Source organism: Panthera leo, chromosome D4, assembly GCF_018350215.1.
Source record: "Panthera leo isolate Ple1 chromosome D4, P.leo_Ple1_pat1.1, whole genome shotgun sequence".
Taxonomy (NCBI): Eukaryota; Metazoa; Chordata; class Mammalia; order Carnivora; family Felidae; genus Panthera; species Panthera leo.
In genome coordinates this window covers 84,816,493-84,835,485 of record NC_056691.1, presented here as the reverse complement: position 1 = coordinate 84,835,485, position 18,993 = coordinate 84,816,493, and the positions used below count along the sequence as shown (strand labels likewise).

Below are 18,993 nucleotides of genomic sequence, written 5' to 3'. Positions count from 1 at the left end.
TAATAATATAGTAACAGCTACATAGCTTAAGACAAGTTACTATTTTAATCACTTTACAAACATTAGCCCACTTAATCCCCACACAATTCTATGAGGAAAGCTGTTATTAATCCCCACTTTAGAGACAAGGAAACTGAGGCACTAAGAGCTACAGTACCTTGACCAAGATCACACAGCTAATAAATGGCAGAGCCAAGATTTGAACCCAGGTAGGTGGGTTCCAGAGTCTATGCTTTTACCACTAAACTATACACCTTCTCTCTTTATATATAAGTACAGCTGACCCTTGAACAATGTGGGGGTTAGGGGCACCAACACCCCCTGTGTGCAGCAGAAAATCCATGTATAACTTACAACCTTCCCAAAAACTATCAATAGTCTACTATTGACTGGAAGCCTTACTGATAACATAAACAGGTAATTAACATATATTTTGTATGTTATATGTATCCTATACCATATTCTTATAATAAAGTAAGCTAGAGAAAGAAACTGCTATTAAGAAAATCATAAGGAAGAGAAAACACATTTATGGCACTTCACTGTACTTGTTGAAAAAAATCCACACGAGTGGACCTGCACTTTTCAAGCCCATGGTGTTCAAAGATCAACTGTATTTCTAAAAATATTTTTTAAAGTTTATTTATTTTGAGAGAGAGAGAGAGAGAGAGAGAGAACACACAGGAGGGGCAGAGAGAGAGGGAGAGAGAGAGAATCTCAAGCAGGCTCCACACTGTAACAGTGTGGAGCCTGATGTAGGGCTTGAACTCACAAACTGTGAAATCATGACCTGAGCTGAAACCAAGAGTTGATCGCTTAACTGACTGAGCTACTCAGGTGCCCAGGATCAACTGTATATTCAAATTCACAGAAAAGGGATTTGAAGGATAGAGACCAAACTATTAATAGTTACCTGCTATTAAAACAAAGCAAGACTTTACAAATAACTACTTAATAAATACACCTGGTTGCTAGAACCCCTGGGTGTCTACCCACTTCAAGAATCAGGACAGATGCTGCCTTCCACTGTCACCTCCCCTATTTGGAGACATTTCATGGACTCTTCCTCCCCTCCAGTAATCCTCAATCTTTCAATAACATAGCTCATCACCCACAATTCTCAACTTCAACCACATGTTCTCCTCCAAATATGCACCATCCCTCACGCAAACAGTCTCTTAATACTTTAATGTGGGCCACAAAAATTAGAAAGGTGGCCCTGAAGCATTTCGAGTCTTGTCGACATTAAGGAGTAACTGGCAAGTATTTTGCAAGCTCCCAGTAGCATATTTCTTGCCTATAAACATAATAAGGCTGAAACATAAATGTTTTAGAAAGATTTCCGACAGGCGTAGCAACAAACAGATTCTCTGGTTAACCCTGAATTAACATAAAATTAAAGCAAGCCAGGACTTCCACTTCCAGGAAAATGGGATGCATATGCTTTTCCCTATTCTTCCCACTAAGTACAACTAAAAACCCTGGACATTATACAAAACAAACATAAGTAAACCCTGGAAGGTGACAGAAGAAGGCAGACGGCTAGGGACCTCAGGACCCAAGGAACAACATGATGGTGAGTTCTGTGGGTTTCTTTTTGCCCTACATATCCCAGTCTTAGAGTTAAAGAAGCCAGCAACCCAGAAAGAGCAACAGACACAGACCAAAAAAGCCCCAACAAAAGTCTGCTTTCTCCAGCCAAAGGGGCATCCTAGCAAGACAGAAACTTTTAGACATTAACAGATCTACTCCAGACACGATATAAAATACTGTGCCCACTCCCACTCATGCCAGCAATGTCAGAGTAGAGAATCTAGACTCCCACCCTCACCAGGCTGTCATGGTGCATCCTAACATCTCTGCCAAGACGGTGTCAGGGAAGGTCAAGTAGGGAGCCAGGACTTTCATCCCCACCGGATGGTAATGTGGTACCCCTCCCCACATCTCTCCCTCTCCCCTATGGGGTGATGTTGAAGAGGTCTAACAGACAGGCAGGACCTCTCTGTTAGATATCACTGATATCTAACAAGGACACCTTCCCAACCATGTGATGTCACTAGAAGCCACAGGGGAGTTGTAATGAGGCACTCCTATCAGGGAGGTATAAGTGGGGGGTAAGCAGGGAGTCAGAACTCCTACCTCTGTCCAGCAATAACAAGGAGCCCTACCTCTCAGGTGTCAACAGAGGCCAAGTGGGGAAACTGGAATTCTATTTCTTTCTGGCAGTAAAGAGGTAGTTTCCTCCCATTTTCCTACCAGAATTGTGTCAAAAGCAGCCAGCTAAAACAGAAGGTTTAAATGAGATCCAGCATCTCACAACATAATACCCAAAATTTCCAAGTTTTAATCAAAACTCACTCGTCAAAAACATCACAAAGAAACAGAGATCTCGGGGCGCCTGGGTGGCTCGGTCGGTTGGGTGTCCGACTTCGGCTCAGGTCACGATCTCGCGGTCCGTGAGTTCGAGCCCCGCGTCGGGCTCTGTGCTGACAGCTCAGAGCCTGGAGCCTGTTTCAGATTCTGTGTCTCCCTCTCTCTCTGACCCTCCCCCGTTCATGCTCTGTCTCTCTCTGTCTCAAAAAGAAATAAACGTTAAAAAAAAAAAAAAATTAAAAAAATTAAAAAAAAATTAAAAAAAAAGAAACAGAGATCTCAAACTGAATAAAAATAATTAATAGACGCCCAAATCAGGATGACAGACCTGTTAGAATTATCGGAAAAAAACAATTTAAAGCAGCCATCATGAAAATGCTTCACTGAGCAATTATGCACATGCTTAAAGCAAATGAAAAAAAAAAATAGAAAGTCTTAGCAAAGAAACAGCAAGTCTCAGAAAGAAATAGAAAATACAAAAAACTGAATTGAAATTTTAGAACTGAACAATACAGTAACTGAAATAAAGTTAATGGGTGGGCTCAGTATCAGCATGGAAGAGAGAAGAAAGAATCAGTGAACTGGGAGACAGACCAGAAATTACCCAACAGAGAGAAAACAGACTGCACAAATCACAAACAGAGCTTCAGGGACCTGTGGCAATACAACAAAAGATCTAACATTTCTGCCACCAAAGTTCCATGACAAGAGAAAGAGGGTAAGTTTGAAAAAGTATCTGAAGAAATAATGGCGAAAAACTCTAAATTTAGCAACAGACATAAAGCTACAGAGTCAAAAAAGGTAAGCAAAGTCCAAATATATCCAAAAAAATGCCCACCAAGAAACATCACAGTCAAACTTCTGAAAAATTAGGGGAAAAAAACCATTTTTTTGAAGAAGTGAGAAAGAGACAATTCTTTACCTATTAAGGGAAGAGCAATTCAAATGACAGCAGATTTCTCATTAGAAATCACAGTAGCCAGAAGGAAATGGCACATCATTTTTCAAGTGCTAAAAGAACTGTCAACCCAGAATCCTATATCCAGTGAAATATCCTTTAGGAATGAACAGGAAATAGAGACATTCTCAGATTTAAAAAAACTAAGAGAATTTGTCATAAGCAGAAATACTCTAAAATAATGGCTAAAGGAAGTCCTCTAAACAGAAATGATAAAAGTGGAAACTCTGAAACATCAGGAAGGAAGAAAAAAAATATGGTAAGCAAAAATGCAGGTAAATAGACTTTCCTTCTCTTGAATTTCTAGTTATGTTTGATGGTGGAAGCAAAAATCACAACACTGACAAGCTTCTAAATATATGTAGAGAAAATATTTAAGATAATTATATTATAAATGAGGGAAAGTAAAGGGACATAAAAGAGAGTAAGGGTTCTACACTTCACCTGAAGTAAGTAAAATGAGGTTACCAGTAGATTGTTATAAGACACACACACACACACACACACACACACACACACACACACACACACTGTAATACCTAGAGAAGCCACTAAAAAATCTATTAAAGGGACACTCAAAAACAATTAGATAAGCAAAAATGAAATTCTAACAGATGTTCAAGTGACCCATGGGAAGATGGGAGAAAGAACACAGAAACAAACAAACAAAAACAGAAAATCAAAAATAAAATGTCAGGTTTAGCCCCAAAATATCAATAATTACATTAAACATAAGTGGTCTAAATACACCAATTAAAAGACAGAGATTGGCAGAGTAGATTTAAAATCATGATCTAACTATATGCAGCCTACAAAAGGCTTATTTCAAATATAATGCTATAGGTAGGCTCAAGTAAAAGTATAGAAAAAGTTATTAAATATTAATTAAAAGGAAGCAGGAATAACTATATTAATATCAGATAAAATAGGACTTCAGAGCTAAGAAAATTATGAGACAGAAAGGGACATTATATAATAATGGGTCAGTACACCAAAAAGACAGCAATCCTAAATGTGTATGTACCAGAAAACAGTGCTGTAAAATACATATGAAGCTAAAACTATAGAACTGAAAGTAAAAAAAGAAAATTTCAAAACTGTAGTTGGAGACTTCAATACCCTGATCTCAAAAACTGATAGAATAACTAGACAGAAAATCAGCAAGGATACAGAAGAGCACAACAACACTATCAACCAAGAGGATCTAATCCTCTTTTAAAGAAAATTCCTCTCAGTAACAAATACACAGTCTTTCAAGTGACCATAGACTGTATGCCAAAATAGACCATTTCATGGACTATAAAACAAACCTCAACAAATTTAAAATAACTGAAATCATACAGAGTGTGTTCTCCAACCACAATCAAATCAAACTAGAAATCAGTAACAGAAAAATTCCAGGAAAATCATTAAATGCTGGTAAACTAAATAACACAATTCTAAATAATCCATGGGTAAAAGAATTTAAAGGTAAATTTAAAAATACATTGAACAGAACGAAAATTTTAAAAAAATGTATGAAAATTTGTGGGATGTAGCTAAAGCATTATTGACAGGGAAATTCATAGAACTAAATGCATACATGAGAAATGAGGAAAAGTCTCAAATCAATAATCCAAGCTCCTTCCTCCAGAATCTAGAAAAAGAGCAAAATAAACCTACAGTCAGCAAAGGAAGGAAATGATGAAGATAAAAGCAGAAATCAATAAAATTGAGAAGGCAAATACAGAGAAAAACCAATGAAATGAAGAGCTGGGTTTTTTTTAAAGGTTAATAAAATTGGCAAACTTCTACAGAGACTGACAAAGAGAAAAAGAAGGAAGACACAAATTACCAATATCATAAATGGAGAGTATTATTACAGACTCTGCAGACATCAAAAGGATAATAATGGAATGCTATGAACAATACTACATTCATAAATTGGATAACTTAGATGAAAAGGATCAATTCCTCAAAAAACATAAACTACCATAACTTACCCAATATGAAATAAATTATTTGAATAACCCTATAACTAGTAAGGATACCGAAGTCATCATTTTAGAATATACAAAAAGTAAATGTCCAGGTTCAGACTATCTCATTAGAGATTAGAGAATTCTACCTAACATTCAAATCCAACATTTTATTAACACCAATTCTACACAATACCCTCCAGAAAACAGAAAAGGAGGAAACACTGTCCAATTCCTTTTATGAATCTAGTATTGCCAAACCAGATAGAAATGGTACCAAAAGAAAATTAATATCAAGATATCAGATCAATATCTCTCATGAATACTGATATATATTAGCAAAAAATGTCTTAGCAAAAAGAATTCAACAATAAGTAAAAAGAAATATACACCACAACTAGGTGGAATCTATTCAAGGTTTGCAAGGCTGGTTCATTATTCAAACATCCATCAATGTAATACACCCATTAACAGGCTAAAGAAAAAAAAAAACACATGATCTTATCAATCAATGCAGAGAAGGCATCTGACAATATTTAACACCCATTCACGATAAAAATACTCAGAAAAACAGGAATAGAAGGGAACTTCTTCAACTTGATAAAGAGCATCTATAAAAAAACCTACAGCAGGGAGCCCGGGTGGCTCAGTTGGTTAAGTGTCCGACTCTTAGTTTTGGCTCAGGTCATGACCTCATGGTTTCGTGAGTTCAAGCCCCACATGGGGCTGTGTGATGACAGCACAAAGCCTGTTTGGGATTTTCTCTCTCTCCCTCTCTCTTTCTGCCCTCCCCCATTCGTACTGTCTCTGTCACTCTTAAACTAAATAAACAGACAAAAAATTAAAAAAAAAAAAAAAACCCTTACAGATAATATTATACTTAATGGTGAAAGACTGAATGCTTTCTCCCTGTGATCAGGAATAAGGCAAGGATGTCCTACTGCCACCACTTCTATGCAACACAGTGCTAGAAGTTCCAGCCATTGCAATACGGCAAGAAAAAGAAATAAAAGACATATAGGTTAAAAAGGAAGAAAAACTGATGTGATGGTCTACACAGAAAATCCCAAGGAATATACACTAATAAGTAAGTTCAGCAAGGTCTCAAAAGTTCAGCAAAGATAAACATACAACAGTGAGTTCAGCAGAGATAACCATACAAAAACCAATTCTATCTCTATATAATAGCAATGAACGCACAGACATCAAAATTAAAAATAGAGAGCACCTGGGTGGCTCAGTAAGTTAAGTGTCCAACTCTTGATTTTGGCTCAGGTCATGATCTCATGGTTTGTGAGTTTGAGCTCCACATCAGGCTCTACACTGACAGTGGGAAGCCTCCTTGGGATTTTCCCTCTTGCTCTCTCTCTCTCTCTCTCTCAAATAAATAAACTTGAAAATAAACAAATAAATAAATAAAAATACAACTCCATTTACAATTGCTCAAAATTAAAAATGAAGTACTTAAGTTTAATTATACCAAACGTATATAGCTTATCTGCTGAAACCTAAAAAATACTGGTGAAAGTAATCAAAATACTAAATAAATGGAGAGAATATTATGCTCACAAATTGGGAAATTCAACATAGTAAAGATGTGAATCTCCTCAAATTGATATAGATTTAATATTGTGATGCCGTAATTTAAAAATTTTTTAATGTTTATTTATTTTTGAGTGAGAGAAAGAGAGAGAGAGACAGAATTCGAAGCAGGCTCCAGGCTTCAAGCTGTCAGCACAGAGCCCTATGCAGGGCTCGAACTCACAAAATGTGAGATCATGACTTGAGCCGAAGCTGGATGCTTAAGCGACTGAGGCACCGAGGGGCCCCCTGACACTGTGATTTATAATAATCAATATACATATTTGGTAGCGTGCCTGGGTGGCTCAGTTGGCTCTGCATCCGACTTTGGCTCAGGTTGTGATCTCAGGGTTTGTGGTTTCAAGTCCCGTGTCAGGCTCTTTGCGGTCAGCACAGAGCCTACTTTGGATCCTTTGCCCCTCCCCTACTCTTGCGCTCCCTCACTCGCTCTCTCTCTCTCTCAAAAAATAAATAAACATTAAAAAAAAAAAAGACATACATATTTGGTCTTCACTCACGGTTTCTAGTTCATAGCTCCCCAAACCCTTGGAATTTCCTGAACAGTAAGAGTAATGGGAACATCTTTTGTTATAATATCTGGCCTCTTGTCCTCAGTTCCTGAAATTGTTTCAGAGCCATAAAGGTCAGAGAGGTGTCTTACTGTTTATAACAAGCCCCTTTCCACCACAACTGGGTTTATGTTAATCAGGTGACTTTGGAGAGGCACCTAAGATGGGGGCTGCCCAGGGAACCAACCATGATTGGAACTTGTAGTCCCACCCCTTGATTTCTGGGAGGGCAGAGGAGCTGGAGGTTGAATCAATCAGCAATGGCCAATGATTTAATCAATCATGCCTATGGAATGAAGCCGCCACAAAAATCCAAAAGGATGGGGATTAGAGCGCTTCCAAGTTCAAGTTGGTGAGCACGTGGAGATGTGGGGAGAATGGTGCACTGGAAGAAAGAGCACAGGAGTCCCACGCCCTCTCCCCACACCTTGGCCTAGGCCTCTCTTCCTTCTGGCTGTTCTGGGTTATATCCCTTGTTTTATGTAATGTTTTATTTACTTTCGAGAGAGGGGGAGAGAGCATGTGCGGGAATGGGGGAGGGACAGAGAGAGGGGAACAGAAGATCCGAAGGCTCTGGGCTGACAGCAGTGAGCCCGACGCGGGGCTCCAACTCACACATGAGATCGTGACCTGAGCCGAAACTGGACACTTAGATGACTGAGCCACCCAGGCACCCCCCCCCCGGGTTATATCCTTTTATAATAAACTGGTGATCTCATAAGTAAAATGTTTCTCTGAGCTCTGTGAGCCCCTCTAGCAAACTAACTGAACCCAGGGAAGCGGTAGTTGGAACCTCTGATCTGTAACTGGTAGGTCAGAAGCACAGGTGACAACCCAGCCTGCGGTGGTCATTTGAAGTGGGGGAGGGGGAAGTCTTGCGGGACTGAGCCTTCAACCTGTAGGACGTGATGCTATCTCTGGGCAGACAGTGTCATGGTTGATCTGGAGTACACCTACTGCTGGGGTCAGAACTGCTTGTTGTTGGTGTGGAGGAACCCCCCCCCCCGCCTGCCATGTTGGAACTGGGTCAGAACCCCCTTTAAATGTTAGTTCCCATCTAAATTCCAGCATATTTCTTATAGATATGGACAAGATCATGCTAGAATTTATATGGAAAGACAAAGGACTTGAACAACTGAAACAATTTTTAAAAAGAAGAATCAAGTGGGAGGAATCATTCTACCCAATTTCAAGACTTATTACAGAGCTGCGGTAATCAATACTGTGTGGTATTGGTGGAGGGCTATACACACAGAATGGAACCTAAGAGAGAGCCACACAAATACGCCCAACTGATTTTTTCTAAAGGCTCAAAAGCAATTCAAGAGGAAAGGAAAGGTTGCCTCTCCAACAAATGGTACTGGAGCAACCATTCATCCGCAGCAGAAAACAAAGAGGACTCAGACCTAAGTCCACACCTTATACAAAATCTAAGTCAAAATGTATCACTTAAATGTAAAACTACACATCTTGTAGGAAAAAACAAAAATAGGAGAAATCTTCAGGATCTAAGGCCAGGCTAACAGTTCTTAGACTTGGCACCAAAAACATGATTGATAAATGGAAAAATTGGTAAGTGGGGCTTTGTCAAAATTTAAAATGTTTGCTCGTCCGAGACCCTGTTAAAATAGAAAGACAAGTATGGACCAGAAGAAGATATTTCTAAACCACATAACCCACAAAAGACTCGTACCTAAAATACACATAGACTCTTCAAACAGGAAAAACCCCAAACAACTAATCAGGAAAGGAGTGCGAGATGAAGTGGCATTTCACGGAAGAGACAGATGTCATATGGCAAATAAGTGAAAAGGCGTCTGACGTCATCAGCCACCAGCATAATACAAATTAAACCAAGTGACGTATCACTACACACCTATCGGAATGTCTAATACTAAAAAACAGGACAATAATAAATGTCAGAAAGAAGGTCGAGAAACTGGGTCATTTATACATTACCAGCGGGAATGTAAAAGGTTACAGTCACCCAGGAAAAGAATCTGGCATTTTCTTAAAAGAGCTAAACATGCACCTCTCATGTGACCAGCGGCCGCACGCCTGGGCCTTTCTCCCAGAGGAAGCAGAACTTACGTTAACACAAAAACGCGTACGCAAGTATTTACAGCAGCTTTCTTCACAATAGCAACGAACTGGAAACAACCAAGATGTCCTTCAATAGGTAAACAGCTAAATAAAGTGTGGTGCAGCCACGCCAATTAATGCGATTTGGCTATGAAAAGCGCAATAGATGAATCTCCAGAGATTTATGCTGAGTTTTTGAAAAACAACAATAAAAAAGCCAATCTCAAAAGGTTACATGCTGCAGGATTCCATTTACAGAACGTTCCTGAAATGACAAAATTATAGAAACAGAGGACAAATTAGCGTTGTCAGCGCTTAAGGAAGAGGTTAGCTAACTGCTAGAGATTGTATACAACTTGCCTATGAGCACAGTGTTCACACGCAACCTTGAGTTGCACAGACCAACCCCGAGTCTATATCCCCACCCACCTCCTTTTACCAGGCTCCTTCCACTGTTCCCCTGGCCTAAATCACCCCAGGGCCAGGTATCTGACAACTGGAGACCAGCCCTCCAGCCCAGAGCCCACGGAAATGATTTCAACCAGACGGTCCAAAGTCTGCTCACCTGACCTGCCTTGCCTTTCGCACAGACACCACAGTAAAGCCTCCTGCGCCTGCTTCCTCCCTCTGCCTCCTGCCCCTTGCTGGGGCTTCCCTGTGTGGCCCTGCAGTGGCATGGCCTGTCTCCTCCCCCTGGGAGCTGGGACTAAAACAAACTACCTTTTTAGCGGCACTTGTCGCCTGATCCTTTGGCCTCATCATGCCTGGGTGAAAATAAAATCCCAGGTCCATTTGAAAACAGAGGCTTTCTGTGTCTTGACTGTTTCAGGGTCACTATCCTGGTTGTGAGGTGGTACTTGAATTTGCAAGATGTTACTATAAGGGGAACTTGGGTAAAAACGGGATCTTTCCGTATTACTCGTTACAACTGCATGTGAATCTACAGTGATCTCCAAATAAAAAGCTGAACTGAAAAAAAAAAAAAAAAGGAAAATTAAAGCAGGTCCCTCTTTTCCCTTAACCCAGCTAACTGGGGTTTCTTTCTCAGAAGCCCTTCTAAGTGGTGAACAGGAAGGTGAGCGAACAAGAGGAAGGACCAGAATGCCGCGCTGTCAAGTTCTCCCCGCTGTCTAGAAAAATCAGCTACAGAGAAAGTCACTAGTGAGAAAAAAGTCTTTGGGTCAGAACCAAAATGCAGAGTTGGTGGGACAGAAGTCTAGAAGTAGACAATTCAAGCTACTATTTCTTTTCTTTTTCTTTTCATGTTTCTTTTTTTATTTTTTGAGAGAGAGAGAGAGAGAGAGAGAGAGAGACAGCGAGCATATGAGCTGGGGAGGGGCAGAGAGAGAGAAAGGAATCCCAAGCAGGCTTCGTGTGGTCAGTGTGGAGCCCGAAGTGAGGCTCGAACTCATGAACCATGAGATCATGACCTGAGCCGAAACCAGGAGTCGGACACTTAACAGACCGAGCCACTATTTCTGACAGACTCATGCTAAGAGCAGACAAGGCACGCTTCTCGCACACCTCCTGGATGTCCGAGGCCAGGCAGGGCTCTGCAGGGCACAGGCAAACGAGCAGGGAGGAGGCCAGCGTTGCACGAAGTTGGCTAATCCAAGCCACAGGAAACAAAGGCTCAGGGGCCGGTCATAAAACCGCTATCCGTGTTTTTAGTAATTCTCCGTTTAATGTATTTTCTCACAAAACAAAAGGGAGGAACACCTGGTGCTTTTTCTCAAAACAAGCTCGGGTTCTGAAAATAAACCCGTGTGTGAGGCAGGTCTCGGCCTGCAGTGGTTTCCGCTCTGGACAGCAGAGCGGTGGGGAGGGGACCGGAGGCGGCAGGAAGAAGCTGTTGCCCCTTGCTTCTGCTTTTGCTCCGTGGAGGCAGAGAGAGTTGGGGGGGGGGGGGGGCAGCTCCTCGAGGCCATGGGCTCTGGTCAGGAGACCGCTTTCTGGTCACAAGTAGCACCTCAGATTTCTGGAGGGCTGCGTGTCAGCTGGGATCAGACTAGACATATGACTACACCCCACATTTCCCATGTGATGTCCCCCATATGTTTCTTTTTTTTTAATGTTTATTTTGAGAGAGAGAGAGAGAGAGAGAGAGAGAGAGAGAGAGAGAGAGAGAGGAGGGGCAGAGGGAAAAGGATAGAGAGGATCCCAAGCAGGCTCCACGTTCTCAACACAGAGCCTGACACGGGGCTCAATCTCATGAACGGTGAGAATATGACCTGAGCCGAAACCAAGAGTCAGATGTTCAACCCACTGAGCCACCCAGGGTCCCCCACCATAGGTTTCTAATAAGATATTGTTAGCGTCTTCACACGCTTTTCATGTGACTTTTTAAGAATTCCTTGGGCGCTACATAAGAAGACCAGCTTATTGGAACCTGCTTCAGCACCTAGCAGATTACCTGTTTCTTTCACCACTGTGCTAAGTAGGACCTCGTTTGCGGGCATAGGACTTTAAACGTACCCCTCTCTGTGCCCCCTCGACACAGCCCACCGGCCCAGAGGGAAGCCGGTCTCGCCTAGGCCCCCCAGCGCCACTCACGTTTGACAGTTCAAGCCTTCGAAACTTCTAATTATTTAGAAAATCCCACATACATTTAGGGCATATATAAATTATTCAGGTCCAGCAGTTTTTAAGAAAGGTTTTGTCGTCTAATTAGTTTCAGAAGTAAGCAGCTGTGCTGAGAGAAAGGGGACGGAGGAAGCGCAGGCTTAAGGCACGAGAGGCCCATGTCCGCCCGCCGGTCGTGGCCGTGACCAAGGCTGGCTTCCCAGCTCACGGTGCCAGGAGGAAGCAGCAGCCACGCGAGCATCCCTTCCTGGCTCTTCTCCGGGGGGCCCTGGACGCCGAGTCCTCTGCCCCTCGTGGGCCCTGCTTCCTCAGACAGCCCCTCTCCCCGGGTTCCTCCCCACTGGGCGTGCTCAAACACGCTCCCGCCTGTACACAAAGGAAAAAAGATTCCTGATCCCATGCCGCCCTCCCGTTGTCATCTCCCTCTCCCTCCCTGCCTTCAAGGTCCCCTCCCGCTTCAGGGGACCCTGATGCGACAGGACCACGTCCTGGACGTCACACAAGCACCTCACCGAGCGTGCCCCACACTGAGGCATCGCCTTGTTCCACGCGCACCCCCCCCGCAACGCCCCCCCCCCCCCACCGGCCGTCCACGTTCCCATTTCAGCGACAGCATAAGCATCCACCAGCTGCCCAGCAAGACAGCCACATGTCATCTTGGCCCTTCCGTTCCTCGCCTCTGCGCCCGCCTCCCCCCACTCGAATCCATTTTTTTTCTGTGGAAGAATATGTCTTTGGGTGCCCACGTCCCACGTTCCCCTGTCCCTCAGATCCAGCTACGTCTTCCGTTTCCACGGCTGTGGTTAGCCCACCAGTCTCTCACCCCGCGTTAGCACACGGCCTCCAAATCCACCCCCCCTTACCCTGGTACCTACATCTTCCAATTATTCTCCTTGCTGCACACGCCAGGTGAACTTGTGCAAACACAAATCTAAGAATCTCTTCCTCCTGAAGCCCTTTGACGACCCCCACCACCCTCAGAAGAGCAGCCGGCTCTTTTGTGTTGTGGTCCGGCCTCATCCACCCTCCCAGGCTCACCTCTCACCTTTCACCAGACCTCGGATTCCCAGGGCCTCGCATGACAGCTGGGGATCGACAATATTCGCGAAACCGATGCGTGAATAAATACGCGAATGAGGAATGTCAGGTGAAGTTTCGCCAAGGAGCTACTCAAACGGGGTTTTGAAGGAGAAGTCAAATTCTACCCCAGAAAGGTGGGGGAGAGGTACAGGAATTCTGGAATTCTGGAAAAAGGAGACTTAGCGGTACGACGGTATAAAGCTTCTGCTTATTCCGAACACGAGGAAGTGAGAGGTTCGATGAGGCCAAAGAAGCGACTAGAAGGACGTGAGGCTGGAAGATAACGTTGAAATCACGTGAAATTAAAGCTGGATTTCTGTCCTATACAGAATCTGCTTCTCAGGGATGACAGCCCCCGTGGGGAGAAGATCCACAGGTAGCACTGCGACAAGTGTCATAGAATCACGAGGCCCTCCCTCCTGGCGGTGTGCCAGCACCACCGGAAGTTGGGCACAGAGCCTGGGGGGAGGGGGAGACTCAGTCCTTTCATTCCCCTGCACCCTCGCCCCCCCAAATTCATTTTATTCACATTCACCTTAATGAGAATAGAAACTGACAGAATGTCACAGCCTTTCTGGAAGGCAATCAGTAATGTTAATCAAATTAAAATGTGAATATCCTGACCCAGTAATTCCAACCTATGGAATTATTCTAGGGAGCTAATAGGACAGTCACAGCAAGATACATATACAAGGATTTTGTTTAGCGTATTACAAACAAAAATGGGAAACAAACTAAGTGCCCTTCAACGTGGGATTAGCTAAATGTTGGCATAGCCAGACAATACAATATTCGTCATTAAAAAGATGAGATAAAAAAAAAGATAAAAAAAAAAAGATGAGATATACCTACATGGACTGATAGAAAGCTATCTATGCCCACAATATACTATTTTTTTAGAAGCTGGGAAAATAGCAATAGTACCATTTTATATTTTTAAAATATATTTCAAAAAAAAAAACAAACCCCACATACACACACATCCCCAGAGACTTCCAGAACTCTTAATCAGGAGAGGCTGAAAAACAACAGAAAAAGTTAGCACAGCCCTCCCTGAGGTAGATGTGTGGTGGCCACATGTGGAGACTGTTTAAGAATGACTTGATTTAGGGGCACCTGGGTGGCTCAGTTGGTTAAGCGGCCGACTTCGGCTCAGGTCATGATTTCACAGTCCGTGGGTTCTGTGCTGACAGCTCGGAGCCTGGAGCCTGCTTCGGATTCTGTGTCTCCCTCTCTCTCTGCCCCTCCTTCTCCTTCTCCTTCTCCTTCTCCCTCTCACTCACTCTCAAATTAAAAAAAATAATAAAAAGAATGATTTGATTTAGATCAGTGGTTCTCAAAGTGTGGCCCCTGGACCGGCAGCATCTACGTCACCTGGGAAGTGGTCAACATGAAATTCTCAGGCCCTGCCCAGACCTACTGCAGCAGGAATCTGGGGCGTGGGGTCCTCCAGAGGATTGAGACTCACAAAATCTTGAGAATCCTCCACCTGGACATCTGAAAATACTCACTGAGCTAGGGGATAATCTGTCACTTTGGGGTCACTGTGCCACAAAGACTCTTGTGTGTAGGGTGAGAATTTTCACGAAGAGAATGGAGGCGGTGTTAGATTGCCGTGAGGAAAAAGAAAAATATCTCCTACTCTCTCCGAGGCTGGGACTCAACCCTAAAGGCTGCTGGGAGGTGGGTGGAATAAAAGAAGAGTCTGGGCAAGTAGGGGTCAAAGGACACTGGGCCTCAGTAGCAGGCGTCCATATTCTCTGAATTTTACTCTCTCACTCTCCTTCCCCCTAAAGTTCCAGGTAAGTCTCATTAAAAGTGACTCTTGGGGCACCTGGGTAGCTGAGTCCATTAAGTGTCTGACTCTTGGTTTTGGCTCAGGTCATGATCTCATGGTTCATGACATCGAGTCCCAGTTTTGGCTCTGCACTCACAGTGTGGAACCTGCTTGGAATTCTCTCTCTCTCTCTCTCTCTCCCTCTCTCTCTCTCTCTGCCCCTCTTGCTCTTTCTTGCTCTCTCTCAAAATAAATAAATAAACTGAAAAAAAAAAAAAAGTGACTCTGGTAGAGTAGAAGGCACACTGTCCGACCCGAGTCAGGCAGAAGGTGGGAGCAGTCACTCACTGACAGGTTAGCAAGGAGCTGTATGTACCCAGCCAAGGGCAACCTCACAGGTGTCACCAGGAAAAATGGCACAGTGCAGAGGCAGGGGAGAGAGCCAGAGCTAAGAACCCCAAGCACACCTGAGGTGGCGCCCTGGGAGGGTCTCAGAAAAAGCTAGGGGGCAGACAGGTCTCAGAGTAGAGAAGAAAAGGAGGGATTTCTAGAAGCTGAAGCAGGTTCATGCTGTCATAACCTGGAATTTAGCAAGAAAGGTAGACTGATCTGGAAAGCTAGATCTGATCAACACAACAGTCTGTTAGGACTTCCCTGCCAAGCACTTAGCACAATTTTATTTTACATTTATTTGTGTGGTCATTTGATTGTCTTCCTCTCCCTCTGGACTGTAAGTTTTGTGAAGGTAGGAACACTGGATGTTTTCATGCATCAGCATATCCCCAGTTCCTAGCCGGCACATAGTATTTACTCACAGAACAGGCTGGATAAATAAACAATTTAAATTAAAACACTCCAGGGGCGCCTGAGTAGCTCAGCCGGTTGAGCGTCCAACTCTTGATTTCGGCTCAGGTCATGATCCCAGGGTCGTGGGATCGAGCTCCACGTTGGGCTCTGCGCTAAGCGTGGAGCCTGCTTAAGATTCTCTCTCTCTCTCTCTCTCTCTCTCTCTCGATCTCTCTCCCTCTCTCTCTCTCCCTCTTGTCCCTCTTGCTCGCTTGCTCTCTCTCAAAAAAAAATAAAATCAATTAATTAAAACACTCTAGAGTGTTTGATTATTCTTTGTCTGTATTGTTGACTTTTCGTTTCATTAGTTTTTGCCAAAGCAGTATGTTATCATATGAAAGTATATTACCGGAAAGCGTATTGTCAAAGGAAGCTATTTCCTTTTTGGAAAGAGTCGCCCCATAAATACGGTGTTGAGGCATTAGTCTCCGAGTTGTAAACACTCGTTTAGAAAGGCCAAAGAATGTAAATAAAAGGTAGGACGTATTAGGACGTATTTCAGCGGAAATACATGAGAAATACACCCACAGTGGTCATCAGCTACGGCCAGCCTGATGTCCTCAGATTGCTACATCCCAGATTGACTTGGAAATCAGAGGTTAATTCTGCACAGGAGAGTTTTAGCACGAAGTGCGTCTCTGGCATCCCGAGTCACGGAAAACTGACCACCCAAAGAAGATACGACAGCATGTGCTACCTTCAGCAAATGCCAGGCACCGACAACAGAGTCGGGACGCAGATGCCACGGCGTCACACGTGCAACCCGCCTGCCCTGTGACGCCAGGGAACATCCGCACCAGTTGCTCTAAGATCTGAGAGTGCGGCGGTGGGACAGAAAGGGCAGGGGGGCAGGCGATCTCACAGAGGGCTGCAGAAATAGGGACGATAAACTGAGAAGCTTCACAAATAATCCCAGCCCCTTAGCCTAAGAAGCTTCCCCTGCCCTGGAGGAAAGAGAAGTTACAAAATCTAATTTTTATAAACACACAGGCGGCATCTTTTACTTCAAGCAAGCCACAAGGCCTGTGCTCACTTTAAAGCGGCCGTGCTACCCAGGCCCAGCAGCCCATCGGTGCCAAACTCTCAGGGCTTCGTGGTCACGGCACTTAACGTACTCTGTGCACTGGAGGGACTAATCCTACAGCAGATGTGACGGGCAGAGAGGGGTCTCGCCACAAATCTACAGCAGGGCTTCCTCGGCCACTGACGTTGGGTCTCAGCAACTCTGAACCCGCCACCATAAAACGCCTTATATTTCGGTTTGGAGGCTGAGTTTCTGTGAAACTCTAGATAAAAGGAATGGGCCTCCCCGCCATTCCCCTTGAACTCGGGGTCGGACCTCTCGGGAACCAGATCTTACCTGAGGACGATCCAGTGGTCAGCACAAAGAGAGGACTCCCACCCCTCTCCCTGGAAGGGCTTTCAGAGGGAGCCCGGACACTCTCTATCTGCGCGTGCGGAGGCTGGGTAATTGCCAGGCTGACCCTCGGGGGCCTCTTGCCCTGCTCACCTTTTACTATAATGCGTGGTACGGCATAATCATGAAATGTGCTTATTAATTTTACTCATTTGACACTGCGCTCTTCTGCCCTGAGCTAGATGTTAGGAGAAAATGATAGGGATAGATTCTGCTCCTGTCAGACTTCCCAAGACTTTCAGAAAACCAGACTATCAAAGGCCATCCGCCACCCACCAGCCAAGCTTTCCAGATGACCCCAAAGGTACAAGCCGAATGTTAAAGACACAGATCAACAGAGGAGAATAACAAGAAGGCGCGGAGACCCATGCCCTGGGGGTGAGCCCCCCGCATGAGCCCTCCCAGGAGAGCGACCCCCGAGCCAGTCCTCCCAGAGAGCATGAGCGCTGAGCCCCTGCCCTGATTCATGACTTGCTGCTTCATATCTAATTCATCAAAAGACACTTTGGCTTCTCAAATCAGGAACATTTTTATTAGCTTCCCAAGAGTTTTATGGCACAGAGCCATATCTAATGATTCTATTTTATGGTAAGTTATACATTCAAACAGTGCTTTGAAGTCAGACAGCAGGTAAGACTCAAATCTTTGTCAGAAAAGATTCCCTCGCCCTTTCACTTTTAAAATGTTTATAAGCTTTCAAACAGTCGGGGAAGTGATGGGGAGCATTTTAACAGGCTGCTGCTGCCTTGCACAGGACCCAGTGCTGGCTGGCCCGATACATACTGTGGTGTTCCCAGCAGCGCTTGCTTTCGCCCCTCTATCCCTTCCACCCGGGGACACCAGTAATGTCTGGACACAGTTTGGGCTGCCACAACTGGGCGGGGGTGGGGGGGGTGCTACTGGCATCTAGTAGGTAGAGGCCAGGCGTGCTGCTAAGCATCCCATATACGTGGCATGGGACAGTCCCACAACACAGAAGTCTCTGATTATCTGGCCCAAAATGTCAACAGTGTCAAGGCAGAGAAAGCATGCTTTAGGGCTTCTTCTGGGCCCGGCTGTGGTAGCCCTCCCACCCCTGGGACATCAGATGCTAACATAATCATGGCGGCAGGTTTTCAGTGCTGGCTAAGGAGACCCATAATCTTCTACTCGTATGTATTCTTGGTGCACGCTTTCAATAAACAGGAATAAAACAGTCTTAAACAAAACGAGGAAAGTAAAAATAAGGCCACCTGAGAATCTCAGAACATGTGACCACAGTCGCTGTTAACAAAACCCTCCTCGTGTTACTCAGCACTTTTTAAGCCCGAGCCAAATCACGAAATCGCGACATATGTAACGAGACAACAAAATAACCAATTCCAGCCATCTACTGAACACCACCACAGACACCTGCTGAAAAGCACAGCAAGTTCTCTGCTAAACTGTAGTGGTGTAATCAGGCAGAGCACTGGACTCGGAAGGGGGTCTGGTCCTGAGTCACCACTCCCAAGGACTGGGGCTCTGTCACTCCACTTATCAGAGCCTGGGTTCTCTTAATCAGCAAAGGGAAGATAAAGCTACTTATCCTCCGAGCCTTCCAGAGAACCGTGACAGCCAAATGAGTTCCCAGGTAGGAAACCGCTCTGCAAACTGCAAAGAGCTATACAAACATAGGGCGATACACTGATGACATTAACACATGCGGGACCACCGATGCCAACCGCCACGGCTCTTTTAGGCTCTTGGATCCTTTTCCATGAAATGTCACAACTAGCAGTGACTTTAGA

At 44.2% G+C, this 18,993-nt stretch overlaps 1 protein-coding gene across 11 annotated transcripts in view; it reads right to left on the bottom strand.

Moving 5' to 3' along the window:
* The window catches only part of MVB12B (multivesicular body subunit 12B), a 196,799-nt gene that overhangs the window by 158,055 nt on the left and 19,751 nt on the right, over positions 1 to 18,993 (bottom strand). The gene's annotated exons all lie outside the window — the stretch shown is intronic.